This window comes from Microtus ochrogaster, unplaced genomic scaffold (genome assembly GCF_000317375.1).
Source record: "Microtus ochrogaster isolate Prairie Vole_2 unplaced genomic scaffold, MicOch1.0 UNK32, whole genome shotgun sequence".
Lineage (NCBI taxonomy): Eukaryota > Metazoa > Chordata > Mammalia > Rodentia > Cricetidae > Microtus > Microtus ochrogaster.
The window spans coordinates 235751-247735 of NW_004949130.1; positions in this window are offsets into that span (position 1 = coordinate 235751).

The window sequence follows — 11985 nt, forward strand, 5'->3', positions numbered from 1 at the left end:
GAGTGGGAAGTGGATATGCAGTAGAGGGGTGAGAGAAAGAGAGAGTAGAGAGGTGGAGAGAGCTGTGGTCAGGATATGTTATATGAAAGAAGAATAAATTAAAATTTTTTAAAAAAATGACCCCTCCCCAAGCATGAAGAACAAACTCATGATCATTAAAAATTGAGCAGCTTCCTTAATATCTGAGTTACAACAAGAATCAATGACAAGATTTACAAAAAACAAACAAACAGAAACCTAAGGATGCAGGCAAAATTTCAAGCAGAGGGACATTTACAGTGAAAAATGTAAATAGAAAAATTATTTTTGTTTTTTTCCCCATTAGTTTTTTTTTATTTTGTTTTGTTTTTGTTTTTGCTTTTTTAGAAGATCTTACCATGTAGCCCAGATTGGCTTGTAATTTTTTCTTTCCTTTTTTGATTTTATTTATTTTATCTGTATGTGTATGAGTGTTTTGCCTATATGTAGGTCTGTACACTAAATATGTACCTGGTGACTGTGGAAGCCAGAAGAGGTATTGGATCCCTTGGTATTGGAATTATAGACACTTGTAAGCCACCTTGTAGGACTGAGAATTGAAACCAGTCCTCTGCAGGAGCAATTAGTGCTCTTAACTGGTGGGCTGTCTGTCCAGCCCCAGGCTTCTCTCTCTTTCTCATATTTTTATTTGTATGTAATTTTACTTGTATATATGTTGCTTTGTATGTAATTTTACTTTTATATATGTTGTTTTGCCTGCATGTTTGTCTGTGCACCACGTATGTGTAATACCAGTGGAGGCCAGAAGAGGGAATCAGATTTCCTGGAATTAGGGTAACAGATGGTTGTGAGCTACCATGTGGGTGCTGGCGACCAAATCCAGGTCCCTTAGGCAAACAGCCAGTGCTCTTAGCCTCTGAACCATCTCTCCATCCCTGAGCATTCATTGTGGGAATCAAGAAGAGCCATTCAAATCTTATCAAATCATCTTTAAATTCAAAAGCATTAAAAAAAATTTTAGCACCTGCATGCAAACATAAATTTCTATGGCTCCACTGACAAGCAAAGAGAATGTGGAAGTGGACCTCACAGCCAGAAAGGACGGAACTTCAGTCCTATGGAAATATGAATGAATTTGGAAAATTCAGTTCCCCTTCCCCACCATCTTCCCCAGCACCTTCAGACAGGAGGCAAGACCTTGACTTCATCCAGCCTTTTAAAATACTAAGTAAGCAAACCAGTTCATCCATGCCACATCCAGAATTCTGACTATGGAACCCTGAGGCAGGTAGACATCATTCTAAGCACTGAATCCATGCTGCTTTGCCTCCGTGGGGATAGAAAACGAATATCCATCCAGAGAAATAGACTCAGGGACTGGGGATGTCTCAGCCATTAGGAGCTCTTGCTATTCTTGCAGAGGACACAGATTTGCTTCTCCGCATTCACACGGTAGCTCACAACTGTCTATAACTCCAGCTCTAGGGAATCTGTTCTCTTGGACTTTGCAGGTGCGCACACATGCACGCACACACACACACACACACACACACACACACACACACACACAAACTAGAAGAGATAGTAAAGGTTGTGTTGTCCTTAGACAAAATGCTAACGTGTAAGATTTTAAAGATGTGATAAGTCTGCAAGCTGTACTCCTCGTCCCGTGCTTTCCTTCCTTACAGCCACAGCAGCCCTGTCAACAACCATAAAAACTTCTGCCTAGCAGACATCCAGGGAGACTCAGAGGGCCGAGGGGATCCAGAGCAGAAAGAACAGCAGCAGAGTCAGCATGATCCCAACAATGTCTCCCTGAATTCTACTTTCTTGTCCTAGGGGCATGGCTCAGGAGAAGGTTCTTGCCTAGAATCCCTCAGTAAGAGGCTAGGGAGGTGGCTCAGCGGCAGGCAGGGCCTGCCCAAATCCTGGGTTAATAACCAGTACCCAGGGGCTGGAGAGATGGCTCAGAGGTTAAGAGCATTGTCTGCTCTTCCAAAGGTCCTGAGTTCAATTCCCAGAAACCACATGGTGGCTCACAACCATCTGTAAAGGGGTCTGGTGCCCTCTTCTGGCCTGCAGGCATACACACAGACAGAATATTGTATACATAGTAAATAAGTATTTAAAAAAAAATAACCAGTACCCAAAGAGAAAATAAAGAAGGAAAGTTTTACTTTCGTATTTCTCTGCGTTATGTACTATCCCCTTGGCATTTGTGGTGAGTTAGTTCCACGACTACCCTGAGATGCCAAAATTCCTTCTATAACCCCCCCCCCAAGCCTTGCACATGACGGTTTGGTGTTTGTGTGTAACCTTTGTGCACACTCCCATGTTCTTTAAGCCCCTCTAGGTGACTCCTGATGCCTAGTACAATGTAAATTGCTGCTCAATGCCTTGCTTAGGGAACAAGACTAAGAAAGCCTGTATGTGCTCAATGCAGAGGCAGTTTGGGGGAGAATTTTTCCATCAGCTGAATCCACAGATGAGTCCACATACATCTAGGGCTGGTGTTTTGTTTTATTTCAATTATCCCTTCCTTTTCTAAGGGTCGCAGAAGATTTGTAATATGCACACAGAATACTGAAAAATTTGCACAGTAGGTTCCCCAAATACAGCCAGACTTATGACCCAAAGTGGTCGTCTAGGCTAGGTGGACCCAAACCAGGTGGGCAGCAGAGTAGCGATTAGTACAGTCCTGACAAGTCCCTAGTCCAGCCTCGCTCTTGCATGGGGCCATGAAAGTTGGGCACATATGCACTCTTGTCTAGGTGGACTTTTTATGGCATAGCCAGAAGAACAATCCTGGATGTCCTGGAACTCGCTCTGTAGATCAGGCTGGCCTTGAACTCACAGAGATCCACCTGCCTCTGCCTCCTGAGTGTTGGGATTAAAGGCGTGCGCCACCCTGCTAGTGTGAGGCTTGCCATGCTCGGGGTGAGGCTCTTTATTTTTAGCCCCTCAAAGACTATAGCTGTGACATGTCTCTAATATCACTGACTAAGAGGTCCAAGTTCACTCCCCCGCCCCCCTCCTGTGTCCCTTTCTCTGACTTACCCATTCCTGCCTGCTTTCAAGTTCCACCTTTCTTCAGTTTCTCTCTGTGGAATGGAGTCCCAGGCACGCATGACTTTCGGTCAGGTCTTCTGGGCAGAGGATTCTGGCTCTGCACTGATTGTGTTTGGCTCAGGGGGACCAATGGTTTGATCTCCCGGGGCTCCGAGTGAGCCTGGTCTACCCTTTCTTTCTGCAGCTCCTCACTTCCCCCACCCCTCGCCCAGTACACATATTGAGTCTAGAAGCATCCTGGGACCTACACGCATCCGATCCTGCTCATCATTCACGGCGGTGAGGGCCAGATCTAGGTTGAGATTGAGGTTTTTTTTTTTTTCTTTCACTTATTGTTTCGAGATAGGGCTTCAGATATAGGCTAGGCTGTGTCTAATGGCGCTTGTCGGGGCCCAATTACTTGTCGGGGCACAATTGGGCATTGGAACCGGCGGACCTCAGGCTCTGGTCCGCCAGGTGCCACCGTCGGAAGTCGATCCGGGTGACGCCTGCCGGGAGATGTGAGTAAGGCGGGCAGGCGGGAGGGAACATTCTAACCCGCCTGGGTAGGACAATCCAGCCTCTTTTGCAGCCCGGGGTTCGCCCATGCTGGATCCCTGCAGGGGCTGATTGCTCGTCGGGCTCCCTAACTGCAGCCCAATCCAATCAGCGCGTGCGCGCCGCGAACAGCAGGCGGCGGCTCGCGATGGGCGGGCGGGGTGAGTCGGCGAGGAGGTCTCCTGGGCAGCAGAGCTGCTGGCCTTGGCAGCCCAGCTCCCGGGGGTGCACCGCGGGTGGGCTCCGCAGGTCGGGCCGAGGCAGCGCGTCCTCGCGGTCAAAGGATCGCAAGGCGTCTGCTGCCATCTGGTGGTTACGCTATTGCAGGTGCGGCATCAGGGCTTGCAGGGCTTGCAGGCCCTGCACATCTCTACACCCAGAGGCTCTCCAAACACACCACATGGTTAGCAGCGTCCACGCTGCCACCTCTCGTCCTGATCGAGATTCTTCTGGTAGACTGAGAAAGCGAGCATCTCCAAGAAGGCCGTGTGTACAATGGTCGGTGCACAGAGATGGGGGGCAAGCTTGGTACGCTCCAGCTGAGTAGCACGAGGCAGGCAGGAATTTTTACCTCCGTGAACCCCTTTTATTCTTCTGTATGTTGGAGTTGATAAGAACTACATGTCTTTGGACACTTTGTAATGATTAGCTGGGGGGTTCAAGTCAAGCCCCAGGTTAGAGCACGCGAACAGTTACTGGGTGTCTTAGGGTTACCAGTGCCATGATGGAAAACCACGACCAAAAGCAAATTGAGGAGGAAAGGGTTTATTTGGCTTACATCCACATCGCAGTCCATCACTGAAGGAATTCAGGACTGGAACTCAAGCAGGGCAGAAACCTGAAAGCAGAAGCTGATGCAGAAGTCATGGTGGGTGAGGGGTGCTGCTTACTGGCTTGTTTGCCATGGCTTGCTCGCTCAACCTGCTTTCTTATAGAACCCATGGCCAACAGCCCAAGGATGGCACCACCCACAGTGGGCTGGGTTCTCCCTTATCAATCACTAATTAAGAAAATGTCCTACAGCAGGAAGTTGTAGAGACATTGTCTCAATTGAGGGTCTCCCCTTTTAGTTAACTATAGCTTGTGTCAAGTTGACATAAAACACTGAGATAGACTGCAGATGGCAGACACGTGTAAGGCGCGGGATGAAACGCACACACACTCCACACACACAGATGAGTGTGTACACTGGCTATACCATGGATTTTTCCTTTTTCCATCTGTAAATTGGGGACACCAACACTGGCTTCCACCCCCAGGTTGGGTAAGGAAGAGCATGATTCTACCGCTCTGAGGGTCAATCTACCAGCTGCCCAGTGTCCCCTCGGTCTCCCTTCCAACTGTAAGCTGACTCTGAACCAGTCTGCAAGCTCTCACAGCTGTGTCCTAACCTGGAGGCTCTGCCTCCTGCCTTATAGATAAGGCGTGTTCTCTGTCTCCAAACCCTCTCTCCAGGGTCATAGACTAAAAGGCCTAAATATAGAACAGATCATTGTCTCTGACCCTTTTCAGTGTGGGTCCATAGGGGGAGCTACCTTGCCCCCCATCTAAAAGACATGGCAGAAGGACTCAGGTGGCATCAGTGTTTGCCATCAGCTTCACCAAGTCTGATGATCTGAGTTTGATACCCAGGATCCATGATGGAAGGAGAGGAGGGACTTCCTTTTCTGACCTCCACGCATGCTCTGTGGCATACAGGCAAACAATGAATAAATACAACAAAATATGTAAAAAGATGACGGTAAATTGAAGGGCGGTAAACAACTCTCAGAAAAAGATACTATCAAGTAGGGTGGCACAAACCTGTGGTCCCAGTATCCAAGAGGCTGATATTGGAGCATCGAGAGAGAGAGAGGGAGGGAGAGAGAGAGAGAGAGAGAGAGAGAGAGAGAGAGAGAGAGAGAGAGAGAGAAGAGAGAGGGCTTAGCAGCCACTGTCCTAGAGACATGCTAGGCATGTTGACTGCACTCAGTTCCAGCAGGCCCTCAGCTTCCATGGCTTCTCAGCAAGCAGCAGCAGGAGGATTACAGAGCCAGGTGTGACAGCCAGGTACCTCCTGGAGGAAGGGGGAGGTCTCAGTAGCGGCAGTGCACAGTGCTCAGCCTGTGAAAACGCCAGCTCCAATTCAAAGGTATCAAATATTTGCTTAGCTGTTCAACATTTCTTCAAATAATATACTCACAACTAATTCATATCTAGACTCGACGTCTTCATCTCTCTCAAGCCTCCCTCCTGGATTAGCTGTCTTGTCTATTCTGGGAGAAAATTGCCCTACATTCTAAAAATAGGCCTTGGAGCCCGGACACCGGCGTGTACCATCAGAGAAGACTTTATTTATTTATCTTGAGAGCCGTTCTCTGGGGACAGCTGCAGCCAAGCCTGGGGACACATTCATCAAACAGCTCAGGTACATGGAGGAGGTTGAGACCACTGAGGTCTATGCTGCTTGCTGCCTTCCCAAAGAGGACATGCTCTCTGTTCTCGAGGATGCCCTTTGACATTTGGGCAGTTCAGAGCTTCTTGGGGACAAGATCCTCTCTTGTCCAAATACGGCTCCTTTTCTTCGCAGGGGTTAGATGCCCAGGCTGTCCCTGTTGCCTCTAGGGCCTAGCAGAAATTAATGTGTACTTATGATGAGTACTTGGAAAGCCGGGGCAGACTCTTGGTCTAATAGGTACATGTAGGAGCTATGACCCCTAAAGTTAGAGCAGGGGGAATGCCTAACTTCCAGTTTTAGCCTGACCCCAGTTTCTTTTTGGTACTCTCAAGATCTAACTGTCCAGAAGCTGAAGAGAGCATCCACATGTGGGGAGGTGTCTGCTCATGGAGCAAGGTGTTAAGAGCACGTAGAGTACAGATGGTTTTACAGGCTTCTCCCCTTCCCCTGTGAGCCCCAGGCTGATTTTAGATAGTCTGAAAAGACGCCCGCAGCTCCGTTCCTAACCTGGAGGTTCCTGCATTACACAGAGGGAGCCAGGCAGCTCTTTCTAGGGGCCTCACCACCTCCTGGACTCCTCTGTGTCTCCTTGTGCTATGACAGAAGAGAGAAGGAATATCCCTTCCACCTTATCCTCCACTCTCCTCCTCCGTGTTGCTCTAAATGAAGCCAACCAGGAGTTCATTCCCAGCTCCCAGGCTCCCTGAGCGCCACCAAGCCCTTATGGCGAGCTCCTACTGTGTGTCCAGTTCCAGAGCTGATTCCTATCAGTACACAATCAGTCCATAATTCAACCAGTTAGTCTTGGTGATTACTTCACCAGGGCCCTAGTACTGACCCCACAGCCTTTCCTTTTGACACAATTGTGTTCTGAATTGCCATCTTCCTGCCTCAGGCTCCTGTCCAAATGGTGTTAAACAGAACAACCCTCGCCTCCATGAAGAGTGTCTCTAAGATGCATGTCTGCTAGTAGGATAACTCCCACTATCAGTTTTGGCCCAGTTACAAAGAAATCCCTACTCTCCTAATCTCATCTACGCAGCCAGCAAATGCAAGATGAGATTCCACGTGATTTTTTTCCCTTATTTTTAAGTCCATTGGGCACACTGGGGCTGATCGGTGCTCTGACATTTTTCTTCCCTCATTAAGAAAGATGCCCCTGGTGAGTTACCTGTGCTCGGCTCAGAGCAGAAAATAAATATCGCTGGCATCCACTTTCCTGTGCTCTCTGGGTGTAATTAAGAAGGAGGCACCTGCAGAAGAGGGAAAGACAGTGCAAAGCAGGTTAGTGGTACCTACCGTGCGCAAGATCTCCTGCACGGGGTGGGGCAGACAAGTCTCCAGGGAGCTAGGGTCAGGGGCACAAAACCTCCCACTTGCACCAGTGGCTCAATCCAGAGCTGGGCGAGGGGATGTGAAGCCTGCCCGGGAGGGCTGTTCCCTGGGCAGAGTTTGTGCTCAAACTTTAAGAGTGGTAAGGAAATGAGGAGATGGAAGAGTCTACAGAATGCTGGGCTTACCACACCCCTGCTTTATCTTCTGGGCTTTCATTCCTAGGTGGAATTTTAGCTCCCAGAGGTGGGCTGTTTTCTTGTCTGTCCCGTATCGTCCACAGGGCAGGGCTCTCAGACGGTGAGTAAGAACACTCACCGTCAACATGGGCAATGTCAAAGGGTTTCCCATGCAATGTTCAGTTTTGAGGCTGAAGTGGGAGAGGGGTGAACAGAGAACCCAATGAACTCTTTGGCGTTCAGCCGGCATGGGTCCATCCGATAAAGGGAATAGCATTTCCAGGCCAAGAGTTCACCACAGTTGTCTCCGTGTTATCCAGAATAGATCTTTCATTCTTTCATGTCCTAAAATAGATGTAGGATGTGAGTGATGGATTCAGATCCCAGTGCTGGGGCTCATTAGTGAGCGGACTGAGAACAATCGCTCCGTCTTTCCCAGGCTAACTGAGGGGATGGACATCCTAAGTACTCACAAGGGTCGTAGGGGCACATGTCACTTGAACTAACAGTACTTTTCTAGCTGACTGCCCCAGACCCCAGGTGGAAGATTCACTTCCACCTCTGCAGCTCTTTGCCTCTTTCAAAACAGCTGGCATCTACCTTATAGCCATGTTAACAGAGTATGGTCATCCCTCCCCATCTTGCCTTGGGCATTGTTGAGGTTCAAAAGAGCCTGCTAGGACTGAGGGTGTTGTTAGGTGGTAGAGAACTTACCTGAACTGCATAGAGCCTGGGTTTCTATCCTAAGCTGTGAAAAGCAAGCAAAAAGGTAAATCTGTTGAGTGGTGTGTCAAAACTAATAGGCACCAGTCAATACTTGTGGAAACAACACATCATTTCGTTTACTTTGGGACGCTTTCTGCATCCCACCTCTCCCTTGGCAGGAGAAGGGACATTGCACAGGCTTGGGGATCCCTCCAGCTGGAGGATGAGGATCCCAGAAGCAGGACTAATGGTGGCCTCAGATGCTCACACATGGCCACTCCTGGTGCCTCAGGGAGTCTCAGCCAGCAGGAGCCCCCCCCCCCCATCAGTGTCCCCTGAGCTGTCTAGTAGATGCGGAGTTAGTCATTCACAGAGGCATGTCCGCTCTTCCCACCCACAGCCTGCAAATGAGGGCCAGTGCTGGGAATTCAAGAGGCCCCAGCAAATGTCCTGTGACCAGGGGCCCAGTGCCGCAGGCCTGGAGCGAAGGGGCAAACGCTGATTCAAAATCATCCATTTCTGATGCATCCGTCTCTGTAGAGTGATGGGGTCCAGTCTGCCTGATTTGTAGATAAGTTCAAATTCAACCTCTGACCCCAACATTTAGGACTGGCTTTTAAAATGGGAGCTTCCTCATCCCATTTTAAACCATCTTAAATTTTTTTTTTATTTCCTCATTAAGGATATCTTTTTTTTTTTTTTTGGATTTTTGAGACAGGGTTTCTCCGTAGCTTTTGATTCCTGTCCTGGAACTAGCTCTTGTAGTCCAGGCTGGCCTCAAACTCACAGAGATCCACCTGCCTCTGCCTCCCGAGTGCTGGGATTAAAGGTGTGCGCCACCACCGCCCGGCCATTAAGGATATCTTATTTTTTTTTTTCCAGATTTTTTTTTCCTACAAAAAGTAGGTTTGTGCCTCCTTTGCATAACTGGTACTTGAGGAGGCCAGAAAAGGGTGTTGGATCCCCTGGAGCTGGAGTCACAGGTGGTTGTAGCCGTCATGTGGGCACTGGGAGCAGAATCAAGGTCCTCCAGAAGCTTAGTCAGCTCTCTTAACTACCTGATTCCAAAGTTTAGTTTTTATTTTATAAACTAGAGTTTTTCACTACATAGCCCTAGCTGGCCTCAAACTCACAATCCTCCAGCCTCTGTCTCCTAAATGTTGGGATTTGGAGCTTGTGCCACTGTGTCTGGTATGGAATTAATTGCTTTTATTTGAGATCGCATGCTCTCCAAAACATGGCTGCATACGGATATCCACACACCACTGAGCCCCACAAAGCCCTGGATGTCACAATGCTCAGAGCCCTTCCTGAGGGCTGTGCTTGCCTGATTGGTGCTGTCTTTGGAGTTTGTTCCTGGTGGGCGGTAGACATCTTTCTTTCTTTTCTCCCTCTTTTTTCTTTTGAAAAGAACGCACTCCTGACAGTTTGTCCCCTCTCATCTTCCTGGCAGCAGGGGAACCTGGTCCTTGAATATGTGTGTCCTTTGCTGCATGCCGCAGAGTGAGGTTCCCTCTTAAGAACAACCTAGAGGCAGAGGGCAGGTCTGTGGTTCGACTCCCAGACTTTCAAGCCCTGCTCTGATTTTCCTAAGGGACCTCAGCAGGCCTCTCTGCCTCCCTGTGCTCGTTAGTGAGAGAAAAAGCAGCAATTCCAAGCTGCTTGCCAATGTGCAGTTCTCCTCATGGGCTGAATAAACTCCTGATTGGCTATCTGGACTTTAGGGGTGCTCTGTGCCAACTATGGCGTGGCTATCCAGTGTCTCCCAAACTTGGCCCCCAGCTGGTGGCACTACTGAGAAGTGATTGCATCCTGGGGGTTGTGACTTCCTCAGTGTGTTAGCCTGCTGATGAGTTAGCTCATAGCTGCATGGGCTACTAGGTAAGAGGTAGGGACTACTTAGGAGAGGAGACTCACTGGAGCATGTGTTTATCTTGTTTCCAGAACGTTCCTTTCTCTCCGCTTCCTGGCTTCTCTGAGGCAATCAGCCTCATCTGTCACATTCTCCTGCTACTCTGATGTTCTGCCACAGGACCAGCCTCCCATTGACCATGGCAAGGGAGCCAGCCTGCCACTGATTCAAGCCTCTGAAACCATGAACCAAAGCAATTCTTCTAAGCCATTTTTATCTGGCATTTTGTCAGAGATAAAACTCACACAACAGAGGAAACAGGTACACTCTAAAGTCAGTTGATCTTGAATTTTTTGCTTCTTATTGCTGGTCATATGACCTTGATGGAGTCCAGCCTCAGTTGCCTCATCTGTAAAATGGAGAACTTGGGATTTTGTGAGTCCCAAATAAATTCATAGGAGTTGGTCAGGACACATTGACAAATGATACCCTGTGCTTGATACCGTTAGCCTAGGATATGGTCTCCAAGGTCCCCTGCCTGGCCCCGGTCCTCTTATCATCCAAAGTCTTTTCTCCAGCCCTTGACTCTGTCTCAGAAGGGTTAGGAGAGTTATTTCTAATATATCATCATTAAAAGACCGTAGTGCTAAGCCGGGCATGGTGGTGCATGCCTTTAATCCTAGCACTTGGGAAGCAATACTCCCTGATGTTCAGGGATTGGGACACACACATGCGGGCGTGTGTGTGTGTGTGTGTGTGTGTGTGTGTGTGTGTGTGTGAGAGAGAGAGAGAGAGAGAGAGAGAGAGAGAGAGAGAGAGAGAGATGACTAGCAGTTCATATGTTTTGGACAGAATATCGACATGTTTTCCTGGAACTTACTGAGTAGCACTGGCTGGCCTCAAAATTGTGATCCTCCTGCCTTAGCTTCCCAAGAGTTTGAACTGTCGTATTTGTCTATTAGTAATTTACAGAATCCTGGCACAGGGTTTTTAGATTGCCAGTGGTTGGGCTGGAACAAAGGCTCAGTGGTTAAGAGCAGTGACTGTTCTTCCAGAGTGGTTGGATTCCCAGCACCCCCATGACAGCTCACAACCATCTGTAACTTCAGGTCCAAAATTTTTGATGCCCTCTTCTGACCTCTAAGTCACGGCAAGCAGATGTGCACATACATACATGTAGGCAAAACACCCACACATAAAATATAAAGTCTATCTAAAAAGAGAAGGCTGAGCAGGGTGGTGGTGGCACACACCTTTAATCCCAGCACTCAGGAAGCAGAGGCAGGCGGATCTCTGTGAGTTTGAGGCCATTCTGGTCTACATGAACTAGTTCCAGGGCAGCTAGTACTGTTACACAGAGAAAACCTGTCTCTAAAAACCAAAAGGAAAAAAAAAAAGCCTTTGGTTTACCTTTTTACCCTCACGGCATTAGCAACCTGTCTGGGCCCAGCCCGTGTTCCAGGCATGCATGTTTGATTTTCATGATGACTCCAGATCCTAAACCCAGGCCAGAGGTCACTCCCCAATAGTCTGGAGCAGAAATCTAAGGTCAGGCCCTCTAGTGCAGTAGAAGAGAAATGCCACCTTGGGGACATATACAACAGGGGATAGAGACAGGCAGGAATTCTTTCCAGAACTTTCCAGAGGACATCAAGCAGGTGGACCCAATCAAGTTCGCTGCAAACCCAGAAGCTTTAGCAGACAACAGTAGGCCAGGCCTTGCTTGGACAATGGACGGAGGCTTTCTTGAATACCGGGTGAGAAGATGCTTTGCTTCCGTTGCTGAGCCAGGCAGGTGCACCTGGGAGTTCTTCATGATCCCTTCTCTGCTCCCTATTTGTGAGCTAAAGTTGAGTTCTGATTTTCAGTCCTGGGTAGAAGGTCTCTTACTTGTA